At 51.3% G+C, this 12776-nt stretch overlaps 1 protein-coding gene across 3 annotated transcripts in view; it reads right to left on the reverse strand.

Annotated features, from left to right (window-relative positions):
* Positions 1 to 12776, reverse strand: part of RPH3AL (rabphilin 3A like (without C2 domains)) — a 147769-nt gene that overhangs the window by 100201 nt on the left and 34792 nt on the right. Inside the window, exon 1 of one of the 3 annotated variants that reach the window (XM_023518714.1) lies at positions 11027 to 11082. The exons of the other annotated variants lie outside the window; for them this stretch is intronic. The gene's annotated coding sequence lies outside the window, so the exon portion shown is untranslated. Of the gene's footprint in view, positions 1 to 11026; positions 11083 to 12776 lie in introns of those variants that run through there. 3 annotated transcript variants of the gene reach the window in all.

The following is a 12776-nucleotide window of genomic DNA, read 5'->3' on the forward strand; positions in this document are numbered from 1 at the left end:
GAGCCAGGAAGGAGCATTTTAGTAGCATTCTGAGACAATTGTGAATGTTCATTTATATTATACCCAAACTCAACAGATGCTAGTTTCTTTTTTTCTTTTTGAGACAGAGTCTCACTCTGTCACCCTCAGTAGAGTGCTGTGGCCTCACAGCTCACAGCAACCTCCAACTCCTGGGCTTAGGTGATTCTCCTGCCTCAGCCTCTTGACTAGTTGGGACTACAGGTGCCTGCCACAGTGCCGAGCTATTTTTGTTGTTGTTGTTTGGCCGGGGCGGGTTTGAACTTGCCATCCTCGGCATATGGGGCTGGCGCCCTACTCACTGAGCCATAGGCGCCGCCTCCAGATAGTAGTTTCTTAAAGATTAATTTCAATGTGGCATCTGAAACCATATCAATACATTTTCCATTTTCTATTTATTTGTAAGAGAATGGGACCAAAAGTCTTATTATTATGAAAATAGTTTTGACCTCGTGGATAACCCCCAAAGGTGTTGGGGAACCGGAGATCCCAGGACCATGCTTTAAGAATGGCTTTTCTAGACTGACACCCATTTCCATGATGAACAGCAGGGGTCAGTGTGTAGACCGCAGCCAACAGACATACTTGGGGACCAAGTCCCAGACCTTAATCACACTGGTCTCCATCCCACATCCAGGCATCTGCTCTTCCAGGTTGGACCCGACACTCCACTGTGGGCTGTTTCAGGAAAGAGACCACTCCAACCCCAGAGACCATGTATGGAGACACCATGGCCAGACCTGGGGGGGGGCCACAAGTCACCAACGGCCCCCATGTATGCCATGTATGGAGCCATGTATGGAGACACCATGGCCAGACCTGGGGGGGCCACAAGTCACCAACGGCCCCCTCTGACGTGGACTCTTGACCATCCACATGAGACTAACGTACAACCCAGGAAAACAAAGATGGGGTCAGAAACGACTTGCTTACCAAATAACTTTAAATTGGTGTCCCATTTCCCACCTTTGGTACACTATGATTTGTTTTGCATTGTTGGGTTTTTTAAAATTTCAGTTTTCTTGTGAATAGTAGTCACACCACTCCATGTGGGTGTGAAAAGTGTTACTCTGTTCAGAGTAAACATTTAACGCTTACTACAACTCAGCAGCCCTGTTTCCTTTTCTTTCTTTTTTTATTATTTTGAGAGCTTTGAGAAATGGAAGTGATGGGGATCTTGCTGATGGAGAGTCTGTGTCCTGGGTCCAGTAAAGAGGCCAAGGGTGTGGGTTCACAGGTGCTGCTCTCGTCACAGCCTGCAGGGGGCGCCACGGCCCTAGCCCCGGAGCTGTCCTGCCATCCAGCTGTGGCTGGACACAGCGAGTGTGGAGGTCACACCTCTGCCCTGCCAGGCACCCCACAGAAACAAGGGTGTTCCGGGGTGACCCCAGAGGAGAAGCAAATCCCGGAACTTGAGGGTGGGATGACTCCACAGAAAGACCCCATCTTCTGCAGAAGCTTGTGAATTGCAAGGGTATGTGGCTGGGGAGAAGAACGGAAGAGAGGGAGAAAGATGGGGGGCCCTGTACTCTGATGGGGGGCCCTGTACTCTGATGGGGAGCCCTGTACTCTGATGCTCAAACTCTCATCTTCTTATAGTGGGGACAGGCGAGGGCACCCAGAACATGGCCTCACAGCCCCCAACCAATCACTGAAGTCAATCACTAGGAAATAAGCCCCTTTGTCCCCTCTGGGTCATTTCCTAGTAGGGCCAGAGTTTGGGGATCACTGGTAAGGAAACCCCCAAACTGACATTTATTGTCCTCTGACCCATCTGAGGTCTATTTCTTTTTTGTTTGTTTTTAAAATTTTAACCAGGCTCGGTGCCTGTGGCTCAAGTGGCTACGGTGCCAGCCATATACACCTAAGGTGGCAGGTTCGAATCCAGCCTGGGCCTGCCAAACAACAATGATGGCTGCAACCAAAAAAATAGCTGGGCGTTGTGGCGGGCACCTGTGGTCCCAGCTACTTGGGAGGCAGAGGCAGGAGACTCGCTTGAGCCCAGGAGTTGGAGGTTGCTGTGAGCTGTGATGCCACGGCACTCTGCCCAGGGTGACATCTTGAGGCTCTGTCTCAAAAATAATAATAATAATAAAAAAACTTTAACCAAAACAACATCGACCTGCCTCCACTCACAGGCATTTCTGTTCTTCCTGAATCTAATCATTACTCTTGTACTGGACATATGAGAAGTAGAGAAGTTCAGAGACCGAGAAGAGATGCCACAGCTATCTACACTGGCCTACTGACCTGCAGACCAGCATTCCCCTGCATCATGCCACCCTCCCTGGACATGTAAGCACAGAGGGAAGGGCTTGGTGGCAGTGAGGAAGGTGGAAAGAAAAAGATCTTGGAACATCTGACAAACCTACTAGAAGTCCAGGAACAAACTGATTATCTTCTTGAGCCTTATGGTACCCATAGGAGCTGAAACAGACAGCTGGAGTGACCGCTCCATGCAGTTCTAACCCCTGACTTCATTCAACCCTGCCAAGTTGCATGAGGGAGGCAAGGGTGGCAGCAGAGGACAGGAGGACAGTCCTGGGGCAGGAGGCTGGTGGCCTGAGCCCCCACCCCAGCCTAGGCCACAGGGCAGAGGGGAGGAGGGTACAACAACTGCTTGCCCCAGGCTCTTGCTCCTGGAGCTTCAGAGAGAGGAACCCACAGAGTCAAATGCCACAGAGAAGTCGGGGGAGGTGGAAGGATGTCACCTCCAGGCTGAGGCCCTTGGCCCCGGCTGGGCAGGTTTAATCACAGAGGGCCAGTTTGTGGCTGACCATGTCCACAGGGTGGTTCTGAGTAAAGGTTAGAAACAACCCAGGAGTACAGGCTCTGGCTCTGGGAGCGCTCTGCTCCTCTGCCTCTGGCTGCAGCTGGCACCTACGGGGATATGGCCGCCCTTCACCCACACAGAGCAACCTTGGGACAGATGGTAGGAGAGGAAGGGCAGGCAGAGGAGGAAGCCACCAACGCAGCCAGCTTAGCTTCCCCACACCTCTCCAGAAGGATCTGGCTGCCAGCTCCCTGACTCAGAGCCAACCCCCATCCCTGGCCCCCCACACCGGCTTTGCCAGTGGGCCCCTCTACTAAACTGTGTGTTCACCACACCCCACACTCCTGGGCTAGGAGGGCAGAGTCTGGCCCATACCCTTTTAGACTTGGGTCCTTAAAACTTCCAAGGAGCAGAGCCATGTGCATTCATTATGGGCTGCACCCTGAATCAACAAACGGTCATCTGTTCTGGGCAAAAATTAACTGATGAGGGAACAAAGTAGAGGCTTATCGAAGGTGAGTGAAGAGGCAGAGAAGACAGACCCCCAAATTCAGGAGGGGAGGATGGAACTGGTCTGGAGGGACACAGAGGCAGGAGGTTCTGTAAACAGAGGGCTGAGTGGGCTCTGGACACTTCCTAGGGAACCTAAGCGACCTAGGAAGTGACCCCTAGGACCAGGTCTGTCTGAGGTTCTCCCAGCTGGACAGGTGAGAGGCTGGAGGATGGGGATGTGTGTGTGCACGCACATGTGCGCATGGATGTGTGTCCAGTGCTGCCAGCAAAGGCAGACCCACCACGGGAGGAAGGCATCTACCTGGGGACCAGCCAGGGGCCACCTCTACTGATGTGTTTCTACTTCTTCTTCCCCACTGGGTGGTGGGCTCCCTGGGAGCAGGGGTGGGGGTGGGGAATCCACCTACTCTCTCCCTCCCTGGTGCCCAGCACAGGGTGGCTGCAGAACAGGAGCTCAGTGACTATCAATTTAATTTAACCACATTTCATCCGAGATTGCCCTTCCCAGACAAGGAAGAATTCAGAAGACAAAACAGATTTGCTCAGAGCAGACCGAGTGGGGCTCTAACCCCTCTCCACGACTTGTTGACTCACAGGCAGTTTGTTCCTCAACATTCCCCAGGGGTAGTCAGCCGCCAGCAGCTCCATCTGACAGCTGAGCCGACTCCCCGCCTTGGGGCTGGTGCACCCCGAGGCCTCTGCTGGAAAGACAATCCCACCTGGTGTGGCCTCGGTCCCCGGGGTGACCACAAGCCAGCCGAGCGGAGGCTGCACCCAGGCTGGCTGGCAGGCAGACACTCTTGGTAAAACCCTGCAGCACCAGGGGACAGGGAACAAGAGCTGCCTGCTGATGATTTCCTGAGAAAATTCCTAGGGGATAGAGGTTCATAAACTCCAAGCAACTTTCTGAGACAGATCTGTAAAAATAAACACATTCTTGCAGGGGATTGAATTTGCTCCTTAATGTCAAAAGCTCGTCACCCTGGGTGTTAGTCACTGCAGGCAAATGCTGCAGTCACAGCAGAGTCGTCTCCGCTGAGCGACAGTCATTATGCAACCTCATTTGGTCATTTCCTGCACAGTGTAACATATTAGGTTATAAAGAAAAACCGCCCTCACACTCAGCCACCCCCCACTCCACCCCTGTGACAAGCCTGAACGTTTTCATGTAGCACCTTCCGGTTTTTCCCAGGTATTTATGTACAGATTTTAAATAAAATTGGATTCTAACTATTCCCTATGCTGTTTGCTCTTTCCTTACCACGTTGTACTTCCCCATGTCATTAAAATTCTTCAAAAATATTTTTTTTAACTCTAACTTAGAATTCTGGGTACAAATACCATACCATTTTCCCATTTGAGGGCACATAGATTGCTTCCAATTTTTGCTCTATAATATTGGTCACTAAAATGTATATCCTAGGGGATAAATCTTTGTGTCCATCTCTGATGAATCCCTTGGGATAAATTGCCCAAACGAAAGGGAATGTCCTTTTAAAACGTGTTTTTGAGATAACTTTTCAATGGTAACATTCACAGCCACTCAAAGCTGTTGGTTGCAGGCCTCAAGCCCAGTCTCTCCAAAGTGCATCCAAAATGGTCCACTAAAAAAAAATGAAATAATTTTTTTAAAACACACGCGCACACACACACACACACACACACACACACACAAAGAATAAAACTATCCGCCACAAAAATTCTGCTTAGAGGCAGCTGTGTCCTCTTGGCCAAGAGTGGATTTTGCATTTTCAAACTCAGAACTCAAAGAAGAACCTATCTATAGCTATACCTCCAATTAGTTGGTTTCAGAAATACATTCAGGCCTCTAATAGCTGAAAAAGGCGGGGGGCTCCTCTTTGCAAGCATTTGCATCTGCTTAAAAGAAGGTTTTTACCATCTTAGCAGCCTTTAGAGCTTAGGAGTTGGTAAAAAGGGCACTGGTTTTAGAGCCTTGAGTGACCAAGTGGCCGGGGCAGGTCATGTGACATCCCTCCAGCCCAGTGTTCTCCTTTACGAAGGGGCAAAGGGACAGGGCCTTCAACCCCACTATAAGGGCATGGATTGCAGCACAAATAGTAACCATTCCAGGAAAACCGCTGCTGGACCCCCAGCCTTCCCAAACTCACAAGAGCTTTAACGCATACAGTGTGAAAGCATTAGCCTCCTCTCCCGCAGCTTTCTCTGACACCTACAGACTTTGAAAAAGAGATCCGGAGGGCAAAACCACCTGCCCTTACAGGAGCATGACGCACGCCCACGGAGTCCCTGCCCCATCTATTAGGCTGGGACAGAGACAAAGGCAACTACCCTAGCGAGGCAGCTCTGGCCACTGCACCTTTTCCCTAGGACTGTTACCTCTGCTTCCTGTAGACCCTGACATTCGCACCTCCCAGATTTTATTTCAGGGACATGTTCACTGACACAATGAGCCTGGAGACTCAACAGGCTGTGGGACAAATGAACTCACTCTCATTGAGCCACAGGGTCCAACCACGGTAAGAACAGGCAGCGGACCACGCTCCCGAGACCAGCCAATTTGCATGGCCAGGGTCTGCCTTGATGAAGTCACAAGTGTGACCCCATGAAGGACTCCTGCATAAACCATAACCAGTGGGGTGCAGTGGCTCACACCTGTAATCCCAACACTCTGGGAGGCTGAGGCAGGTGGATTGCTTGAGCTCAGGAGTTTGAGATCAGCCTGAGCAAGAACAAGACCCAGTCTTTACTAAAAATAGAAAAAGCTGGGTACCATGGCAGATGCCTATAGTTGCAACTACTTGGGAGGCTGGAGCAAGAAGAACTCTTCAACCCAAGAGTTTGAGGTTGCTGTGAACTATGACACCATGGCACTCTACCCAGGGTGAGGGAGTGAGACTCTTGTCTTAGAAAAACAAACAACAAAAAAAACATAACCAACAGCACAGCCACTCACAAGTGACTGTGACAAAGGCACCCCAGGCCCAAGGGCACAGGTGACCAGGACAACAAGATGACTTCTTTGGTGAAGAAATGATACAGAACAGTGAGAAAGAGCAGGCAAATGGGAGGACTGAAGGACGCCACAGTGTCCAGGAGGGACACCCAGGTGTGAAGGCCACCAGCAGGTGCAGGGCCCTGGTTCCTAACAGCCACAAAGAGAGCCTTCACATACATTTCCACACAGTGGAGCAGGTGGTTTTCCCTGAACCACGATCCTTAGAATGAACTGCGTGGCCCAGCCAAGAGGGGGCAGAACTGCCCAGCCAGCCCACAGACTTAGGAGCACTCACACATCATGGTTGTAAACCCCAGATCTTGGGTGTGCTTGTTTTGGGGTGTTACTGTAGCCAATATATAAAGGAATACAAATGGCATCCGAGCCCTGACCTCAATATCCAGCCAAACCCCTTTCCAGAACTGCCCAGAGTTCCATTCTCCACTTATGGTGGGAAAGGCCAAAAGATCATATGAGGGAGGCAATCAGGCAGTGAAAGAGGCAAGTAAAACCCACTCCCCTGCCCACCAGGTGCCAGAGGAAGCGCCGGAGGGGAGTGGGGAGGGCCTGGAGCTTTGAGGCAGAGGCTTCGTCCCCAGCCCCTAAGCTGAACTGGTGCCCAGGGAGCTGCCTCCAGCCTCTGGTAGGAAGGAAAGCTGTGACCCAGTAGTCATGTCTGCTCGGGTACAGGAGGGGACAGGGGCTGCACTTGCTACTGCTGAGTTTGCCACTCCAAGACAGGAGCTGACAGGGAAGGGGGGGTTTAAAGAAGGGAGGGGAAGCTGGGACATATATAAAAGAATACTTGCCAGCAAGCGGATGCTTCCCCAGGCCTCAAAGACACCATCTGAGAGCTGTCGGTTCTACACCCAGGCATTAATATCCCAGGGAACCCCTAGCAACAGGCCCTGACATCTGCTCTGTTACTATGATACGGGAAACATGAAGATAGTGGCAAGATAAGGTGAGCCCAGACATCAACATTTCCTCCACCTGTCAAGCTGCGCTGCAAGGATAAAAGATTCAGAGAGGGAGCCTCAGAAGCCTGTCTGAAGCCCAAAGGAACCACTCACTTGGAAGCATCTTGGCCTGATGGCGCACAAGGCGGGGCAAAGGAGCGGAATCCGGAGATGAGAGAGGAGCTCTGGGGAAACTAGTGCCTGAATAACGTCTGGAAATCTCCCCTTCATCAGGCACCCCTGCCAAACGGGCTCTGGGCTGACTCTCCCCTCCCCCTCCCTGCTCCGGTTCTCCTCCCCTCTTGCCCAGATTGGTGGCAAAAGCATCCTAATTGGCCTTTGGACCTCCTGGGACTCATCCTCACTCCACTTAACATGCAGTCAGAAAGGTCATCCTTGCTTGCAGCCAAGGTCAGGTTTTGTGATTCCCCTGCTTGGCTCCCCACCACCAAAGGAAAAAAGCCCAAGCTGCCTTCCAGGCCATCTGTGATCTGGTGCACACTAACCTTCCAGTCTCACCTCCCAGCTCACTTTCCACAAAACTCACTCTGCAGCCACTGGGATGTGGACATGTCCCAGCCGCTCAGCCTCGTCTCCCAGACCCTGCCACCTAAAATGCCCTTTGTTCATGCTGTCTGTCCAGAGGACGGAGTACCACCTACTCTGGGAGTTCTCTATCTCCTCCCCACCCAACTCCCATTCAGACTGACCCCACCTCCCTCTGCCCAGCCATTTGCATCACCTGTAAACCCAGAGAGACTACAGCTCTGAGGATGCATCTCACCGTCTCTGGGATAGCACAGCACCCCACAGAGAGGGTGTCCAGCGCACTTCAGGGAACTAACATTAACCTCCAAGAGTTTACCATGGCTCACGGAATAGTGCCCAGCTTTGTAGACCTGGGTTGTAAGGCCCGAGAGTGTGGCTCCCACCTGCTTAACCTGCCCCTTCGGTCGGTCACACACAGGCCCAGCCACTGAAGGGGGCTCTCCTGTCCTGCCTCTGGCCACTCTCTACAGTGGTTTACACCAACTAAAACCATGGGAACTCTCAAAAGGACTCCAGTTCTTGAGGGATGTTCAACCATGGCACACCCAGGCACCGCTGATGTCACAGTCAATGTCAAGAACAACAAATGGCCTGATAAAAGGTACACAGCCAGAAGTGGAACCAAACTACAGACACATCAGTGGCACAGTGTGACCATCATGTGCTAATGTGGAAAACACAGAGTTAAACATGGTAGAGGAGTAAGATTTGGGATTACAGGGAATTTATTTCTTTGATCTTGTTCAAAGGATGATTTAGTTACATAAACGATGGCACCCTGTCTGTCCTCACGGGTCCTGCTCAGATTCCTCCCTGCGGGGGTCTGAGACCCTCCAGCCCTTCTTGTCTGTGTCCTTGGCAGTGCAGCAACCCTGGAGCCCCTGAGACCCATTCCAAGGCACATCGCCACTCAGTCACAGCGCTGAGGTTCATTAGTGTCCTCAGCGGGACAGGCACCAGCTGCTTTTTATTTCCTGGCCCTCATTCCATCAACACACGTGCACTGCATCCTGACGGCACACCAGGCCCCTTATAACCACCCCCTACACAGAAGTCACACTTAATGCTGTGCAGTCTCTTTTTTTAACCTAGGAAAGTAAATCTGTGGCAAACCTGATTGGTCTAAAACACTCAGGCCCATCCCAGCCCTGGAAGAAACGCCCTGCCTGTCTGTTCATGGTACTGAAGTGGCTTTCTCTCTCCCAGGCTGAGTTGCTATGCCAAGCCTCCAACCGAAAACGAGACGCAAACTATCCGACATCTCCCCTTCTCACGTCAAATGCCGCCCTCAGACTTTAACAGGCACAAGCTCTGCCTACACGTCCCCAGAGGCACGGCTTACTTTTGTCAGTTCTAAAAGGCCTGACCCGGGGTGGGCAGAGCTCCCAAATCAAGGCAGTCCTAAAGGTAAGGGCAGTGGTCCGCTGGCCCAGAGCCAACTTGGGCACCCCTAGGAAGGAGGGAAGCTCTGCAGGCTGTTTCCTGACCCAAAGCAGTGCGACATCCTCCACTGGGCCAGGCCTCCTTAGCCTCCTAGACTCCCAGGACATAGCTACAAGCTCAGGGGCTTAAAGCGGGTCTAGAGACTAGAGGCCAAGCTCTCTCGGAAGGACGCAAGGAAGAATCTCTTCCGCGTGCCCTTCTCGTACTTGCAGTGTTTGCAGGAGCCCTTGGCGTCTCTTGCTTTCAGCTGAGAGACCCCAGTCTCCGTCTTCACAGGGTTCCTGTCTGTCTCTCCCAGCCATCTCCCGGTGCCTCTGGTCTTTCGTCCCTCTCTCCTTACAAGGACATTTGTTGTGCTGGATTAAGAACCCACACTACTCCAGTATGACCTCATCTTAACAAGTTACCTCGGCAATGACCCTATTTCAAAACAAGGTCACAGTCTGAGGTACCCGAGGTTAGGGATTAACATATCCTGGGGGACACAATTCAATCTACAATACATGGAGGTAACAGAACCCAGAGCCTACCTTACAGGTGGAAACACCAGACACGGTGGGTCCCTTAGTCTGTTTTGTTTTATTTTGAGACAGAGTCTCACTGGGTAGAGTTCCCTGGCATCATAGCTCACAGCAACCTCAAACTCCTGGGCTCTCTTTCCTCAGCCTCCCAATTAGCTGGAACTACAGGCACCTACCACAATGCTCAGCTAGTTTTTCTATTTTTAGGAGAGACAGAGTATTGCTCTTGCTCAGGCTGGTCTTGAACTCCTGAGCTCAGACTATCTACCTGCCTATAATCCCAGAGTGCTAGGATTATAGGCATGAGCCACTGTGCCCGGCCTAGCATCCTTTAGACTATATGGATAGATGTTTAAGCTAATCTAAAATGCCCCTTGGAGCTCCTGGGGTACTAAGGACTAGGAGAAGGGTCAATAAATTCTGAGAGGGAGCGGTCATGGTTCATAGAAAAAGGGGATTCAGGAAAAACAATCTCCTGTGGTTATTACTTGTCTTGGGGGTTCTTTATATAGTATCCATGAATTTGGATGGAAAGAAAATTCTATGTTTCTATTAACCTGCAGCTGAAATTTTGTATTTCCTTTAATTACGAACGTAGGCAACATAGCAGTCATCTTATCAGCACCTGTTATCAACAGAATCACGGATAGTCTCATATCACAGTTCTGAGTTGCAGATATCTCGAAATATAATTCATGCTCATCACTATTTTCAAGTCATAATAGTTATTATTAGACCTACTACGAGGCTGTTTATTTAATGCTTCAATAAGGCACATGGATTAGCACATCACAATCATTTTTTAAGTATTCTGATAACTATATGTCCACATAATTGGTTTCCATTGAATCATGTTTACGTTTAAAACCATTATTTTGAAGAGGCTTCACCAAACTGTCAAGAAAGGGGGTCCATGGCAGAAACACACAAAAATAACAGGAAATGAAATTAGAACTTAGCTCAAAGCTTACCAGAATAATAACGAATCTTCAGGGTAAGCAGGTACCTGTGGCCCCTGGGGAAATCTATGTTCAGAAAATGCCCAAGTCCTCCTGGTGGCTGCCAGGTGGGCAGCAATAGTGCTAATGACTGTTTGTGTTTTAATGCAGAAATACAAGGCCGCTTCCACTTGTGTGACTTATGAGGGTCTGCAAAGTCCCAAGCCAGCAGAATTTTTGCAAAGGAAATCTGATTTTAAGCTCACACCTGATAGCTGCTGCTAAAGATGCCCAAGAGAAACCTCTGGAAAGAAAACAGGCCCACCGTTCCTCACCTGCTCAGTAAAGTCGCAGTCCTCAGGCTTGCTGATGTGGCAGCCCTTGGGAGAAGCTTCTGCACTGCTGCCCTCCCCAGTGGCCTCTGCACAGCCCAGCCCAGACAGCTCTCTCAGGTGGCTCTTCTCAGGCCCTGCCAGGCACTTCCCCATCCTTCTTCCACCCACTTCTCTTGCTGAAAGCCTGCAGCCAAGGCAACCCCCAGCTGACCTCGCCTGCTATCTGCAGACCAGCTGTCCCCTCTCATTCATGGAAACACAAACAGACATTTCCCTGTTCCAACTCCAAGGCTAAGCCCTGCACTGCCTGGGAACCAGCTGTCCCCTTCTCTGGACTCTCCTCCTTCCCTTGCCAGAGGCTAGGACCTTAAATAAGTGGGGATGCCCATCACAAACAACCACTGGGCAGACTTCTGAGGACTCAGGCAAAGGTGGGGGGCACCTGGAAGTCAGAGGGGGACCACCCAGGACATGGTTTGGAACAGAGAAGACAGGCCAGGGAGGGAGCCGCACAGAACCACTGGCACTCAGCCAGGAGTTTTCAGGGCTTTTTAGAGGAGCCCCCCCCCCAATTTAAAAACAGCCCTGCACCTGCTCAGCCTGACCCTGAGCTCCCAAATTGGCAAAGCAGTTGGCTTTACAGGTGCTGCCTGCCTGCCAGGTGCTTGTCATGGGCTGCCCCACTGGAGCTCATCATAAGCCCAAGGGGATGACTCAACCATCATTCCTTCCAGAGAAGACAGCTGGAGAGGTGTAGCCACTCACTCAAGGCCCCGCAGCTGACATCTGGTGCCCTGTTGGGCCCAACTGAGCTAGGCTGAGCCCAGGTGCTTCTCATCACCCTCTCTGCCTCCCTTGGTGCCCCAGTTCCAGGTATGGTATCCAATGACAGCAATAGCTAGGGGTACTCTCAGAGCACCTGCCAGACACCCAGCAGTCAGGAGCATGCCAGGAGTTTCCAGAAACTGAATAGTGCAGGCACTGGCCAAATAGGAGTTCTGAGAAATCTCAGGGTTACCTGGCTGGGTGCAGAGAAGCAAAAAGACGCTGCTGTTTGAGCAGGCCCAGGTCATTTTCTTTCTTTCTTTTTTTTTTGAGACAGAGTTTCACTTTGCTACCCTTGGTAAAGTGCCATGGCGTCACTGCTCACAGCAACCTCAAACTCTTGGGCTTAAGTGATTCTCTTGCCTCAGCCTCCCAAGTAGCTGGGATTACAGGTGCCCGCGACAACGCCCAGCTATTTTTTTTGGTTGCAGTTGTCATTGTTGTTTAGCTGGCCTGGGTTGGATTTGAACCTGCCAGCCTCAGTGTATGTGGCTGGCACCATAGCCACTTCGCTACGGGGGCTGAGCCACCAGGTCATTTTCAAAGACAGCCCTGATTGCTCTCTGCCACTCCTGCTGCCTGGCCCAGGTGTCCTTGGTCACCTCATGATCCTATGCAATACCCCTTCCTCCAGGCTCCCCTGCTCAGTACCAGCCCACCCTGCCCCATATGCTTTCTTAGGAGCTCCTAGGCCCTCCACGGTCTCTACCCTGCCTTGCCAAATTTGTTTCCAAACAGAAACAGCTGATATTATCCCCCTCCCCAAGCCCACGCCTCCCCTACTCCACACACATTGCCTCAGCCTGGAGCAAGTGCTTCCTCATCTTCAGAAATATACTATTTTGGCTCGGCGCCTATGGCTCAACCGGCTAAGGCGCCAGCCACGTACACCTAAGGTGGCGGGTTCGAATCCCCAGCCCGGACC

Source organism: Otolemur garnettii, unplaced genomic scaffold, assembly GCF_000181295.1.
Source record: "Otolemur garnettii isolate 467f Iridium unplaced genomic scaffold, OtoGar3 scaffold00145, whole genome shotgun sequence".
NCBI lineage: Eukaryota > Metazoa > Chordata > Mammalia > Primates > Galagidae > Otolemur > Otolemur garnettii.